The following is a 16,531-nucleotide window of genomic DNA, read 5'->3' as shown; positions in this document are numbered from 1 at the left end:
ACATCTGGAGGCATTCGGTAATCTGTGGACTTTCAGAGAGTTGATGAAGCACAGAAATTGCATTTGGATTGAATACAACAGACACCATGCGGGCTTTTCTCCACGGGAGTAATGTCTCAAACTGTCTACGCTTTGATCGTTCCCTGGAAGACCAGTAGTAGTTTCCGATGCACATTTGGAGGTATTCTGTAATCTGTGGACTTTTAGAGTGTTGATGAAACACAGAAATTGCATCCGGATTGAATACAACAGTCACCATGCGCACTTATCTCCTTGGGATTAATGTCTCAAAACAGTCTACGCTTTTATCGTTCCCTGAAAGACCAGTAGTAGTTTCCAATGCACATCTGGAGGCATTCTGTGATCTGTGCACTATCAGAGTGTTGATGAAACACAGAAATTGCATCGGGATGGAATACAACGGTCAACATGCGCACTTTATTCCATGGGTGTAATGTCTCTAAGAGTCTACACTTTGATCGTTTTCTGGAAGACCAGTGGTAGTTTTCGATGCACATCTGGAGGCATTCTGTCATCTGTGGACCTTCAAAGTGTTGATGAAACACAGAAATTGCATCGGGATTGAATACAACAGTCACCATGCGCACTTTCCTCCATGTGAGTAATGCCTTAAACCGTCTACGCTTTGATCGTTCCCTGGAAGACCAGTAGTAGTTTTCGTTGTACATCTGGAGGCATTCTGTAATCTGTGGACCTTCAGAGTGTTGATGAAACACAGAAATTGCGTCGGGATTGAATACAACAGTCACCATGCGCACTTTCCTCCATGGGACTAATGTCTCAAACAGTATACGCATTGATCGTCCCTGGAAGACCAGTAGTAGTTTCCGATGCACATCTGGAGGCACTCTATAATCGGTGGACTATCAGAGTGTTGATGAAACACAGAAATTGCATCGGGATTGAATACAACAGTCACCATTCGCACTTTCCTCCATAGGACTAATGTCTCAAACAGGAAACGCTTTCATCGTTCCCTGGAAGACCAGTAGTAGTTTCCGAAGCCCATCTGGAGTCATTCTGTAATCTGTTTACTTTCAGAGTGTTGATAAAACACAGAAATTGCATCGGGATTGAATACGACAGGCACCATGTTCACATTCCGCCATGGGAGTAATGTCTCAAAAAGTCTACGCTTTGATCGTTCCCTGGAATACCAGTAGTAGTTTCCAATGCACATCTGGAGGCATTCTGTAACCTGTGGACCTTCAAAGTGTTGATGAAACACAGAAATTGCATCAGGATGGAATACAACAGTCACCATGCGCACTTTCCTGCATGGGAGTAATGTCTCAAACAGTCTACGCTTTGATCGTTCCCTGGATGACCAGTAGTAGTTTCCGATGCACTCTTTGGAGGCATTCTGTATTCTGTGGACTATCAGAGAGTTAATGAAACAGATAAATTGCATCGGGATTGAATACAACAGTCACCATGCGCACTTACCTCCATGGGATTAAAGTCTCAAACAGTCTACGCTTTGATCGTTCCCTGAAAGACCAGTAGTGGTTTCCGATGCACATCTGGAGGCATTCTGTAATTTGTGGACGTTCAAAGTGTTGATGAAACACTGAAATTGCATCCGGATGGAATACAACAGTCACCATGCACACTATCCTCCATGGGAGTAATGTCTCAAACAGTCTACGCTTTGATCATTCCCTGGGATACCAGTAGAAGTTCATGATGCACATCTGGAGGCATACAGTAATCTGCTAGCCTTCAAAGTATTGATGAAACACAGAACTTGCATCGGGACGGAATACAACAGTCACCATGCGCACTTTCCTCCATGGAGGTAATGTCTCAAACAGTCTACGCTTTGATCGTTCACTGGAAGTCCAGTAGTAGTTTCCGATGCACATCTGGAGGCATTCTGTTATCTGTGGACTATCAGAGTGGTGGAGAAACACAGAAATTGCATCGGGATTGAATACAACAGTCACCATGCGCACTTACCTCCATGGGATTAATGTCTCAAACAGTCTACGCTTTGATCGTTCCCTGGAAGACCAGTAGTAAATTCCGATACACATCTGGAGGCATTCTGTAATCTGTGGACATTCAAAGTGTTGATGAAACACAGAAATTGCATCCGGATGGAATACAACAGTCACCATGCATACTTTCCTCCATGGGAGTAATGTCTCTAACAGTCTATGGTTTGATCGTTCCCTGGACGACCAGTAGTAGCTTCCGAAGCCAATCTGGAGTCATTCTGTAATCTGTCGACTTTCAGAGTGCTGATGAAACACAGAAATTGCATCGGGATTGAATACAACATTCACCATGCCAGCTTTTCTCCACGGGAGTAATGTCACAAACTGTCTACGCTTTGATCGTTCCCTGGAAGACCAGTAAAAGTTTCCGATGCACATTTGGAGGCATTCTGTAATCTGTGGACTATCAGAGAGTTGATGAAACACAGAAATTGCATCGGGATTGAATACAACAGTCACTATGCGCACTTACCTCCATGGGAATAATGTCTCAAACAGTGTACGCTTTGATCGTTCCCTGAAAGACCAGTAGTGGTTTCCGATGCACATCTGGAGGCATTCTGTAATTTGTGGACATTCAAAGTGTTGATGAAACACTGAAATTGCATCCGGATGGAAAACAACAGTCACCATGCACACTTTCCTCCATGGGAGTAATGTCTCAAACAGTCTACGCTTTGATCGTTCCCTGAAAGACCAGTAGTGGTTTCCGATGCACATCTGGAGGCATTCTGTAATCTGTGGACCATCAGAGTGTTGATGAAACACAGAAATTGCATCGGGATTGAATACAACAGTCACCATGCGCACTTTCCTATATGGGAGTAATGTCTCAAACAGTCTTCGCTTTGATTATTCCCTGGAAGACCAGTGGGAGTTTATGATGCACATCTGGAGGCATACAGTAATCTGTTAGCTTTCAAAGTATTGATGAAACACAGAACTTGCATCGGGATTGAATACAACAGTCACCATGCGCACTTTCCTCCATGGGAGTAATGTCTCAAACAGTCTACGCTTTGATCGTTCCTTGGAAGACCAGTAGTAGTTTCCGATGCACATTTGGAGGCATTCTGTAATCTGCGGACTATCAGAGTGTTGATGAAACAGAGAAATTGCATCGGTATTGAATACAACAGTCACCATGCGCACTTACCTCCATGGGATTAATGTCTCAAACAGTCTACGCTTTGATCGTTCCCTGAAAGACCAGTAGTAGTTTCCGATGCACATCTGGAGGCATTCTGTAATCAGTGGACTATCAGAGTGTTGAAGAAACACAGAAATTGCAACGGCGATGAATACAACAGTCACCATGCGCACTTTCCTCCATGGGAGTAATGTCTCAAACAGTCTACGCTTTGATCGTTCACTGGAAGACCAGTAGTAGTTTCCAATGCACATCTGGAGGCATTCTGTAATCTGTGGACTATCAGAGTGTTGAAGAAACACAGAAATTGCAACGGGGATGAATACAACAGTCACCATGGGCACTTTCCTCCATGGGAGTAATGTCTCAAACAGTCTACGCTTTGATCGTTCCCTGGAAGACCAGTAGTAGATTCCGATGCACATCTGGAGGCATTCTGTAATCTGTGGACTATTTGAGTGTTGATGAAATACAGAAATTGCATCGGGATTGATTACAACAGGCACCATGCATGCTTCTCTCCATGGGAGTAATGTCTCAAACTGTCTACGCTTTGATCGCTCCCTGGACTACCAGTAGTAGCTTCCGAAGCCAATCTGGAGTCATTCTGTAATCTGTGGACTTTCAGAGTGTTGATTAAACACAGAAATTGCATCGGGATTGAATACAACATTCACCATGCCGGCTTTTCTCCACGGGAGTAATGTCTCAAACTGTCTACGTTTTGATCGTTCGCTGGAAGACCAGTAAAAGTTTCCGATGCACATTTGGAGGCATTCTGTAATCTGTGGACTATCAGAGAGTTGATGAAACACCGAAATTGCATCGGGATTGAATACAACAGTCACTATGCGCACTTACCTCAATGGGATTAATGTCTCAAACAGTCTACGCTTTGATCGTTCCCTGAAAGACCAGTAGTGGTTTCCGATGCACATCTGGAGGCATTCTGTAATCTGTGGACGATCAGAGTGTTGATGAAACACAGAAATTGCATCGGGATTGAATACAACAGTCACCATGCGCACTTTCCTATATGGGAGTAATGTCTCAAACAGTCTACGCTTTGATTATTCCCTGGAAGGCCAGTGGAAGTTTATGTTGCACATCTGGAATCATACAGTAATCTGTTAGCTTTCAAAGTATTGATGAAACACAGAACTTGCATCGGGATTGAATACAACAGTCACCATGCGCACTTTCCTCCATGTGAGTAATGTCTCAAACAGTCTACGCTTTGATCGTTCGATGGAAGGCCAGTAGTAGTTTCCGATGCACATCTGGAGGCATTCTGTAATCTGTGGACTATCAGAGAGTTGATGAAACAGAGAAATTGCATCGGGATTGAATACAACAGTCACCATGCGCACTTACCTCCATGGGATTAATGTCTCAAACAGTCTACGCTTTGATCTTTCCCTGAAAGACCAGTAGTAGATTCCGATGCACATCTGGAGGTATTCTGTAATTTGTGGACTTTCAAAGTGTTGATGAAACACTGAAATTGCATCCGGATGGAATACATCAGTCACCATGCACACTTTCCTCCATGGGAGTAATGTCTCAAACAGTATACGCTTTGATCATTTCCTGGAAGACCAGTAGAAGTTATGATGCACATCTGGAGGCATACAGTAATCTGTTAGCCTTCAAAGTATTGATGAAACACAGAACTTGCATCGGGATGGAATACAACAGTCACCATGCGCACTTTCCCCCATGGGAGTAATGTCTCAAACAGTCTACGCTTTGATCGTTCACTGGAAGTCCAGTAGTAGTTTCCGATGCACATCTGGAGGCATTCTGTAATCTGTGGACTATCAGAGTGTTGAAGAAACACAGAAATTGCATCGGGATTGAATACAACAGTCACCATGCGCACTTTCCTCAATGGGAGTAATGTCTCAAACAGTCTACGCTTTGATCGTTCCCTGGAAGACCAGTAGTAGATTCCGATACACATCTGGAGGCATTCTGTAATCTGTGGACGATCAGAGTGTTGATGAAACACAGAAATTGCATCGGGATTGAATACAACAGTCACAATGCGCACTTTCCTATATGGGAGTAATGTCTCAAACAGTCTACGCTTTGATTATTCCCTGGAAGACCAGTGGAAGTTTATGATGCACATCTGGAGGCAAACAGTAATCTGTTAGCCTTCAAAGTATTGATGAAACACAGAACTTGCATCGGGATGGAATACAACAGTCACCATGCGACTTTCCTCCATGGGAGTAGTGTCTCAAACAGTCTACGCTTTGATCGTTCACTGGAAGTCCAGTAGTAGTTTCCGATGCACATCTGGAGGCATTCTGCAATCTGTGGACTATCAGAGTGTTGAAGAAACCCAGAAATTGCTTCGGGATTGAATAAAACATTCACCATGCCAGCTTTTCTATACGGGAGTAAAGTCTCAAACTGTCTACGCATTGATCGTTCCCTGGAAGACCAGTAAAAGTTTCCGATGCACATTTGGAGGCATTCTGTAATCTGTGGACTATCAGAGAGTTGATGAAACACAGAAATTGCATCGGGATTGAATACAACAGGCACTATGCGCACTTATCTCCATGGGATTAATGTCTCAAACAGTTTACGCTTTGATCGTTCCCTGAAAGACCAGTAGTAGTTTCCGATGCACATCTGGAGGCATTCTGTAATTTGTGGACATTCAAAGTGTTGATGAAACACTGAAATTGTATCCGGATGAAATACAATCGTCACCATGCACACTTTCCTCCATAAGAGTAATGTCTGTAACAGTCTACGCTTTGATCGTTCCCTAGAAGACCAATAGTAGTTTCCGATGCACATCTGGATGCATTCTGTAATCTGTCGACGATTAGAGTGTTGACGAAACACATAAATTGCATCCGGATTGAATACAACAGTCACCATGCGCACTTTCCAATATGGGAGTAAAGTCTCAAACAGTCTACGCTTTGATTATTCCCTGGAAGACCAGTGGAAGTTTATGATGCACATCTGGAGGCATACAGTAATCTGTTAGCTTTCAAATTATTGATGAAACACAGAACTTGCATCGGGATTGAATACAACAGTCACCATGCGCACTTTCCTCCATGGGAGTAATGTCTCAAACAGTCTACGCTTTGATCGTTCACTGGAAGGCCAGTAGTAGTTTCCGATGCACTCTTTGGAGGCATTCTGTAATCTGTGGACTATCAGAGAGTTAATGAAACAGATAAATTGCATCGGGATTGAATACAACAGTCACAATGCGCAATTACCTCCATGGGATTAAAGTCTCAAACAGTCTACGCTTTGGTCGTTCCCTGAAAGACCAGTAGTGGTTTCCGATGCACATCTGGAGGCATTCTGTAATTTGTGGACGTTCAAAGTGTTGATGAAACACTGAAATTGCATGCGGATGGAATACAACAGTCACCATGCACACTATCCTCCATGGGAGTAATGTCTCAAACAGTCTACGCTTTGATCATTCCCTGGGATACCAGTAGAAGTTTATGATGCACATCTGGAGGCATACAGTAATCTGCTAGCCTTCAAAGTATTGATGAAACACAGAACTTGCATCGGGATGGAATACAACAGTCACCATGCGCACTTTCCTCCATGGAGGTAAATTCTCAAACAGTCTACGCTTTGATCCTTCACTGGAAGTCCAGTAGTAGTTTCCGATGCACATCTGGAGGCATTCTGTAATCTGTGGACTATCAGAGTGGTGAAGAAACACAGAAATTGCATCGGGATTGAATACAACAGTCACCATGCGCACTTACCTCCATGGGATTAATGTCTCAGACAGTGTACGCTTTGATCGATCCCTGAAAGACCAGTAGTAGTTTCCGATGCACATCTGGAGGCATTCTGTAAATTGTGGACATTCAAAGTGTTGAAGAAACACTGATATTGCATCCGGATGGAATACAACAGTCACCATGCACAATTTCCTCCATGGGAGTAATGTCTCTAACAGTCTACGCTTTGATCGTTCCCTGGACGACCAGTAGTAGCTTCCGAAGCCAATCTGGAGTCATTCTGTAATCTGTCGACTTTCAGAGTGCTGATGAAACACTGAAATTGCATCGGGATTGAATACAACATTCACCATGCCAGCTTTTCTCCACGGGAGTAATGTCACAAACTGTCTACGCTTTGATCGTTCCCTGGAAGACCAGTAAAAGTTTCCGATGCACATCTGGAGGCATTCTGTAATTTGTGGACATTCAAAGTGTTGATGAAACACTGAAATTGCATCCGGATGGAAAACAACAGTCACCATGCACACTTTCCTCCATGGGAGTAATGTCTCAAACAGTCTACGCTTTGATCGTTCACTGGAAGTCCAGTAGTAGTTTCCAATGCACATCTGGAGGCATTCTGTAATCTGTGGACTATCAGAGTGTTGAAGAAACACAGAAATTGCATCGGGATTGAATACAACAGTCACCATGCGCACTTTCCTCCATGGGAGTAATGTCTCAAACAGTTTACGCTTTGATCGTTCCCTGGAAGACCAGTAGTAGATTCCGATACACATCTGGAGGCATTCGGTAATCTGTGGACTTTCAGAGAGTTGATGAAGCACAGAAATTGCATTTGGATTGAATACAACAGACACCATGCGGGCTTTTCTCCACGGGAGTAATGTCTCAAACTGTCTACGCTTTGATCGTTCCCTGGAAGACCAGTAGTAGTTTCCGATGCACATTTGGAGGTATTCTGTAATCTGTGGACTTTTAGAGTGTTGATGAAACACAGAAATTGCATCCGGATTGAATACAACAGTCACCATGCGCACTTACCTCCTTGGGATAAATGTCTCAAAACAGTCTACGCTTTTATCGTTCCCTGAAAGACCAGTAGTAGTTTCCAATGCACATCTGGAGGCATTCTGTGATCTGTGCACTATCAGAGTGTTGATGAAACACAGAAATTGCATCGGGATGGAATACAACGGTCAACATGCGCACTTTATTCCATGGGTGTAATGTCTCTAAGAGTCTACACTTTGATCGTTTTCTGGAAGACCAGTGGTAGTTTTCGATGCACATCTGGAGGCATTCTGTCATCTGTAGACCTTCAAAGTGTTGATGAAACACAGAAATTGCATCGGGATTGAATACAACAGTCACCATGCGCACTTTCCTCCATGTGAGTAATGCCTTAAACCGTCTACGCTTTGATCGTTCCCTGGAAGACCAGTAGTAGTTTTCGTTGTACATCTGGAGGCATTCTGTAATCTGTGGACCTTCAGAGTGTTGATGAAACACAGAAATTGCGTCGGGATTGAATACAACAGTCACCATGCGCACTTTCCTCCATGGGACTAATGTCTCAAACAGTATACGCATTGATCGTTCCCTGGAAGACCAGTAGTAGTTTCCGATGCACATCTGGAGGCACTCTATAATCGGTGGACTATCAGAGTGTTGATGAAACACAGAAATTGCATCGGGATTGAATACAACAGTCACCATTCGCACTTTCCTCCATAGGACTAATGTCTCAAACAGGAAACGCTTTCATCGTTCCCTGGAAGACCAGTAGTAGTTTCCGAAGCCCATCTGGAGTCATTCTGTAATCTGTTTACTTTCAGAGTGTTGATAAAACACAGAAATTGCATCGGGATTGAATACGACAGGCACCATGTTCACATTCCGCCATGGGAGTAATGTCTCAAAAAGTCTACGCTTTGATCGTTCCCTGGAATACCAGTAGTAGTTTCCAATGCACATCTGGAGGCATTCTGTAACCTGTGGACCTTCAAAGTGTTGATGAAACACAGAAATTGCATCAGGATGGAATACAACAGTCACCATGCGCACTTTCCTGCATGGGAGTAATGTCTCAAACAGTCTACGCTTTGATCGTTCCCTGGATGACCAGTAGTAGTTTCCGATGCACTCTTTGGAGGCATTCTGTATTCTGTGGACTATCAGAGAGTTAATGAAACAGATAAATTGCATCGGGATTGAATACAACAGTCACCATGCGCACTTACCTCCATGGGATTTAAGTCTCAAACAGTCTACGCTTTGATCGTTCCCTGAAAGACCAGTAGTGGTTTCCGATGCACATCTGGAGGCATTCTGTAATTTGTGGACGTTCAAAGTGTTGATGAAACACTGAAATTGCATCCGGATGGAATACAACAGTCACCATGCACACTATCCTCCATGGGAGTAATGTCTCAAACAGTCTACGCTTTGATCATTCCCTGGGATACCAGTAGAAGTTCATGATGCACATCTGGAGGCATACAGTAATCTGCTAGCCTTCAAAGTATTGATGAAACACAGAACTTGCATCGGGACGGAATACAACAGTCACCATGCGCACTTTCCTCCATGGAGGTAATGTCTCAAACAGTCTACGCTTTGATCGTTCACTGGAAGTCCAGTAGTAGTTTCCGATGCACATCTGGAGGCATTCTGTAATCTGTGGACTATCAGAGTGGTGGAGAAACACAGAAATTGCATCGGGATTGAATACAACAGTCACCATGCGCACTTACCTCCATGGGATTAATGTCTCAAACAGTCTACGCTTTGATCGTTCCCTGGAAGACCAGTAGTAGATTCCGATACACATCTGGAGGCATTCTGTAATCTGTGGACATTCAAAGTGTTGATGAAACACAGAAATTGCATCCGGATGGAATACAACAGTCACCATGCATACTTTCCTCCATGGGAGTAATGTCTCTAACAGTCTATGGTTTGATCGTTCCCTGGACGACCAGTAGTAGCTTCCGAAGCCAATCTGGAGTCATTCTGTAATCTGTCGACTTTCAGAGTGCTGATGAAACACAGAAATTGCATCGGGATTGAATACAACATTCACCATGCCAGCTTTTCTCCACGGGAGTAATGTCACAAACTGTCTACGCTTTGATCGTTCCCTGGAAGACCAGTAAAAGTTTCCGATGCACATTTGGAGGCATTCTGTAATCTGTGGACTATCAGAGAGTTGATGAAACACAGAAATTGCATCGGGATTGAATACAACAGTCACTATGCGCACTTACCTCCATGGGAATAATGTCTCAAACAGTGTACGCTTTGATCGTTCCCTGAAAGACCAGTAGTGGTTTCCGATGCACATCTGGAGGCATTCTGTAATTTGTGGACATTCAAAGTGTTGATGAAACACTGAAATTGCATCCGGATGGAAAACAACAGTCACCATGCACACTTTCCTCCATGGGAGTAATGTCTCAAACACTCTACGCTTTGATCGTTCCCTGAAAGACCAGTAGTGGTTTCCGATGCACATCTGGAGGCATTCTGTAATCTGTGGACGATCAGAGTGTTGATGAAACACAGAAATTGCATCGGGATTGAATACAACAGTCACCATGCGCACTTTCCTATATGGGAGTAATGTCTCAAACAGTCTACGCTTTGATTATTCCCTGGAAGACCAGTGGAAGTTTATGATGCACATCTGGAGGCATACAGTAATCTGTTAGCTTTCAAAGTATTGATGAAACACAGAACTTGCATCGGGATTGAATACAACAGTCACCATGCGCACTTTCCTCCATGGGAGTAATGTCTCAAACAGTCTACGCTTTGATCGTTCCTTGGAAGACCAGTAGTAGTTTCCGATGCACATTTGGAGGCATTCTGTAATCTGCGGACTATCAGAGTGTTGATGAAACAGAGAAATTGCATCGGTATTGAATACAACAGTCACCATGCGCACTTACCTCCATGGGATTAATGTCTCAAACAGTCTACGCTTTGATCGTTCCCTGAAAGACCAGTAGTAGTTTCCGATGCACATCTGGAGGCATTCTGTAATTTGTGGACATTCAAAGTGTTGATGAAACACTGAAATTGCATCCGGATGGAATACAACAGTCACCATGCACACTTTCCTCCATGGGAGTAATGTCTCAAACAGACTACGCTTTGATCGTTCACTGGAAGTCCAGTAGTAGTTTCCAATGCACATCTGGAGGCATTCTGTAATCTGTGGACTATCAGAGTGTTGAAGAAACACAGAAATTGCATCGGGATTGAATACAACAGTCACCATGCGCACTTTCCTCCATGGGAGTAATGTCTCAAACAGTTTACGCTTTGATCGTTCCCTGGAAGACCAGTAGTAGATTCCGATACACATCTGGAGGCATTCGGTAATCTGTGGACTTTCAGAGAGTTGATGAAGCACAGAAATTGCATTTGGATTGAATACAACAGACACCATGCGCACTTTCCTCACTGTGAGTAATGTCTCAAACAGTCTACGCTTTGATCGTTCCCTGGAAGACCAGTAGTAGTTTCCGATGCACATCTGGAGGCACTCTATAATCGGTGGACTATCAGAGTGTTGATGAAACACAGAAATTGCATCGGGATTGAATACAACAGTCACCATTCGCACTTTCCTCCATAGGACTAATGTCTCAAACAGGAAACGCTTTCATCGTTCCCTGGAAGACCAGTAGTAGTTTCCGAAGCCCATCTGGAGTCATTCTGTAATCTGTTTACTTTCAGAGTGTTGATAAAACACAGAAATTGCATCGGGATTGAATACGACAGGCACCATGTTCACATTCCTCCATGGGAGTAATGTCTCAAAAAGTCTACGCTTTGATCGTTCCCTGGAAGACCAGTAGTAGTTTCCAATGCACATCTGGAGGCATTCTGTAACCTGTGGACCTTCAAAGTGTTGATGAAACACAGAAATTGCATCAGGATGGAATACAACAGTCACCATGCGCACTTTCCTCCATGGGAGTAATGTCTCAAACAGTCTACGCTTTGATCGTTCCCTGGAAGACCAGTAGTAGTTTCCGATGCACTCTTTGGAGGCATTCTGTATTCTGTGGACTATCAGAGAGTTAATGAAACAGATAAATATCATCGGGATTGAATACAACAGTCACCATGCGCACTTACCTCCATGGGATTAAAGTCTCAAACAGTCTACGCTTTGATCGTTCCCTGAAAGACCAGTAGTGGTTTCCGATGCACATCTGGAGGCATTCTGTAATTTGTGGACGTTCAAAGTGTTGATGAAACACTGAAATTGCATCCGGATGGAATACAACAGTCACCATGCACACTATCCTCCATGGGAGTAATGTCTCAAACAGTCTACGCTTTGATCATTCCCTGGGATACCAGTAGAAGTTCATGATGCACATCTGGAGGCATACAGTAATCTGCTAGCCTTCAAAGTATTGATGAAACACAGAACTTGCATCGGGATGGAATACAACAGTCACCATGCGCACTTTCCTCCATGGAGGTAATGTCTCAAACAGTCTACGCTTTGATCGTTCACTGGAAGTCCAGTAGTAGTTCCGATGCACATCTGGAGGCATTCTGTAATCTGTGGACTATCAGAGTGGTGAAGAAACACAGAACTTGCATCGGGATTGAATACAACAGTCAGCATGCGCACTTACCTCCATGGGATTAATGTCTCAAACAGTCTACGCTTTGATCGTTCCCTGGAAGACCAGTAGTAGATTCCGATACACATCTGGAGGCATTCTGTAATCTGTGGACATTCAAAGTGTTGATGAAACACAGAAATTGCATCCGGATGGAATACAACAGTCACCATGCACACTTTCCTCCATGGGAGTAATGTCTCTAACAGTCTATGCTTTGATCGTTCCCTGGACGACCAGTAGTAGCTTCCGAAGCCAATCTGGAGTCATTCTGTAATCTGTCGACTTTCAGAGTGCTGATGAAACACAGAAATTGCATCGGGATTGAATACAACATTCACCATGCCAGCTTTTCTCCACGGGAGTAATGTCACAAACTGTCTACGCTTTGATCGTTCCCTGGAAGACCAGTAAAAGTTTCCGATGCAAATTTGGAGGCATTCTGTAATCTGTGGACTATCAGAGAGTTGATGAAACACAGAAATTGCATCGGGATTGAATACAACAGTCACTATGCGCACTTACCTCCATGGGATTAATGTCTCAAACAGTGTACGCTTTGATCGTTCCCTGAAAGACCAGTAGTGGTTTCCGATGCACATCTGGAGGCATTCTGTAATTTGTGGACATTCAAAGTGTTGATGAAACACTGAAATTGCATCCGGATGGAAAACAACAGTCACCATGCACACTTTCCTCCATGGGAGTAATGTCTCAAACAGTCTACGCTTTGATCGTTCCCTGAAAGACCAGTAGTGGTTTCCGATGCACATCTGGAGGCATTCTGTAATCTGTGGACGATCAGAGTGTTGATGAAACACAGAAATTGCATCGGGATTGAATACAACAGTCACCATGCGCACTTTCCTATATGGGAGTAATGTCTCAAACAGTCTACGCTTTGATTATTCCCTGGAAGACCAGTGGAAGTTTATGATGCACATCTGGAGGCATACAGTAATCTGTTAGCTTTCAAAGTATTGATGAAACACAGAACTTGCATCGGGATTGAATACAACAGTCACCATGCGCACTTTCCTCCATGGGAGTAATGTCTCAAACAGTCTACGCTTTGATCGTTCCTTGGAAGACCAGTAGTAGTTTCCGATGCACATTTGGAGGCATTCTGTAATCTGCGGACTATCAGAGTGTTGATGAAACAGAGAAATTGCATCGGTATTGAATACAACAGTCACCATGCGCACTTACCTCCATGGGATTAATGTCTCAAACAGTCTACGCTTTGATCGTTCCCTGAAAGACCACTAGTAGTTTCCGATGCACATCTGGAGGCATTCTGTAATTTGTGGACATTCAAAGTTTTGATGAAACACTGAAATTGCATCCGGATGGAATACAACAGTCACCATGCACACTTTCCTCCATGGGAGTAATGTCTCAAACAGACTACGCTTTGATCGTTCACTGGAAGTCCAGTAGTAGTTTCCAATGCACATCTGGAGGCATTCTGTAATCTGTGGACTATCAGAGTGTTGAAGAAACACAGAAATTGCATCGGGATTGAATACAACAGTCACCATGCGCACTTTCCTCCATGGGAGTAATGTCTCAAACAGTTTACGCTTTGATCGTTCCCTGGAAGACCAGTAGTAGATTCCGATACACATCTGGAGGCATTCGGTAATCTGTGGAGTTTCAGAGAGTTGATGAAGCACAGAAATTGCATTTGGATTGAATACAACAGACACCATGCGGGCTTTTCTCCACGGGTATAATGTCTCAAACTGTATACGCTTTGATCGTTCCCTGGAAGACCAGTAGTAGTTTCCGATGCACATTTGGAATTATTCTGTAATCTGTGGACTTTTAGAGTGTTGATGAAACACAGAAATTGCATCCGGATTGAATACAACAGTCACCATGCGCACTTACCTCCTTGGGATTAATGTCTCAAACAGTCTACGCTTTTATCGTTCCCTGAAAGACCAGTAGTAGTTTCCAATGCACATCTGGAGGCATTCTGTGATCTGTGCACTATCAGAGTGTTGATGAAACACAGAAATTGCATCGGGATGGAATACAACGGTCAACATGCGCACTTTATTCCATGGGTGTAATGTCTCTAAGAGTCTACACTTTGATCGTTTTCTGGAAGACCAGTGGTAGTTTTCGATGCACATCTGGAGGCATTCTGTCATCTGTGGACCTTCAAAGTGTTGATGAAACACAGAAATTGCATCGGGATTGAATACAACAGTCACCATGCGCACTTTCCTACATGGGAGTAATATCTCAAACAGTCTACACTTTAATCGTTCCCTGGAAGACCAGTAGTAGTTTTCGTTGTACATCTGGAGGCATTCTGTAATCTGTGGACCTTCAGAGCGTTGATGAAACACAGAAATTGCGTCGGGATTGAATACAACAGTCACCATGCGCACTTTCCTCCATGGGACTAATGTCTCAAACAGTATACGCATTGATCGTTCCCTGGAAGACCAGTAGTAGTTTCCGATGCACATTTGGAGGCATTCTGTAATTTGTGGACTATCAGAGTGTTGATGAAACACTGAAATTGCATCGGGATTGAATACAACAGTCATCATGCGCACTTTCCTCAATGGGAGTAATGTCTCAAACAGTCTACGCTTTGATTGTTCCCTGGAAGACCAGTAGTAGTTTCCGATGCACATCTGGAGGCATTCTGTAATCTGTGGATTTTCAAAGTGTTGATGAAACACAAAATTGCATCGGGATTGAATACAACTGGCACCATGCCGGCTTTTCACCATGAGAGTATTGTCTCAAACTGTCTACGCTTTGATCGCTCCCTGGAAGACCAGTAGTAGTTTCGGAAGATCATCTGGAGTCATTCTGTAATCTGTGGACAGTCAGAGTGTTGATTAAACACAGAAATAGTATCGGGATTAAATACAACAGCCACCATGCGGGCTTTTCGTCACGGGAGTAATGTCTCAAACTGTCATCGCTTTAATCGTTCCCTGGAAGACCAGTAGTAGTTTCCGATGCACATCTGGAGGCATTCTGTAATCTGCGGACTATCAGATTGTTGATGTAACACAGAAATTGCATCGGGATTGAATACAACAGTCACCATGCGCACTTTCCTCACTGTGAGTAATGTCTCAAACAGTCTACGCTTTGATCGTTCCCTGGAAGACCAGTAGTAGTTTCCGATGCACATCTGGAGGCACTCTATAATCGGTGGACTATCAGAGTGTTGATGAAACACAGAAATTGCATCGGGATTGAATACTACAGTCACCATTCGCACTTTCCTCCATAGGACTAACGTCTCAAACAGGAAACGCTTTCATCGTTCCCTGGAAGACCAGTAGTAGTTTCCGAAGCCCATCTGGAGTCATTCTGTAATCTGTTTACTTTCAGAGTGTTGATAAAACACAGAAATTGCATCGGGATTGAATACGACAGGAACCATGTTCACATTCCTCCATGGGAGTAATGTCTCAAAAAGTCTACGCTTTGATCGTTCCCTGGAAGACCAGTAGTAGTTTCCAATGCACATCTGGAGGCATTCTGTAACCTGTGGACCTTCAAAGTGTTGATGAAACACAGAAATTGCATCAGGATGGAATACAACAGTCACCATGCGCACTTTCCTCCATGGGAGTAATGTCTCAAACAGTCTACGCTTTGATCGTTCCCTGGAAGACCAGTAGTAGTTTCCGATGCACGTCTGGAGGCATTCAGTAATAAGTTTACTATCACAGTTTTGATGAAACACAGAAATTGCATCGGGATTGAATACAAGAGTCATCATGCGCACTTCCCTCCATGGGAGTAATGTCTGAAACCGTCTACGATTTGATCGTCCCCTGGAAGACCAGTAGTAGTTTCCCATGCACATCTGGAGGCATTCTGTTATCTGTGGACTATCAGAGTGTTGATGAAACACAGAAATTGCATCGGGATTGAACACAACAGTCACCATGCGCACTTTCCTCCATGGGAGTAATG

This window comes from Schistocerca gregaria, unplaced genomic scaffold, assembly GCF_023897955.1.
Source record: "Schistocerca gregaria isolate iqSchGreg1 unplaced genomic scaffold, iqSchGreg1.2 ptg000131l, whole genome shotgun sequence".
Taxonomy (NCBI): Eukaryota; Metazoa; Arthropoda; class Insecta; order Orthoptera; family Acrididae; genus Schistocerca; species Schistocerca gregaria.
The sequence above is the reverse complement of the archived record's forward strand: the minus strand, read 5'-3'. Positions refer to the sequence as shown.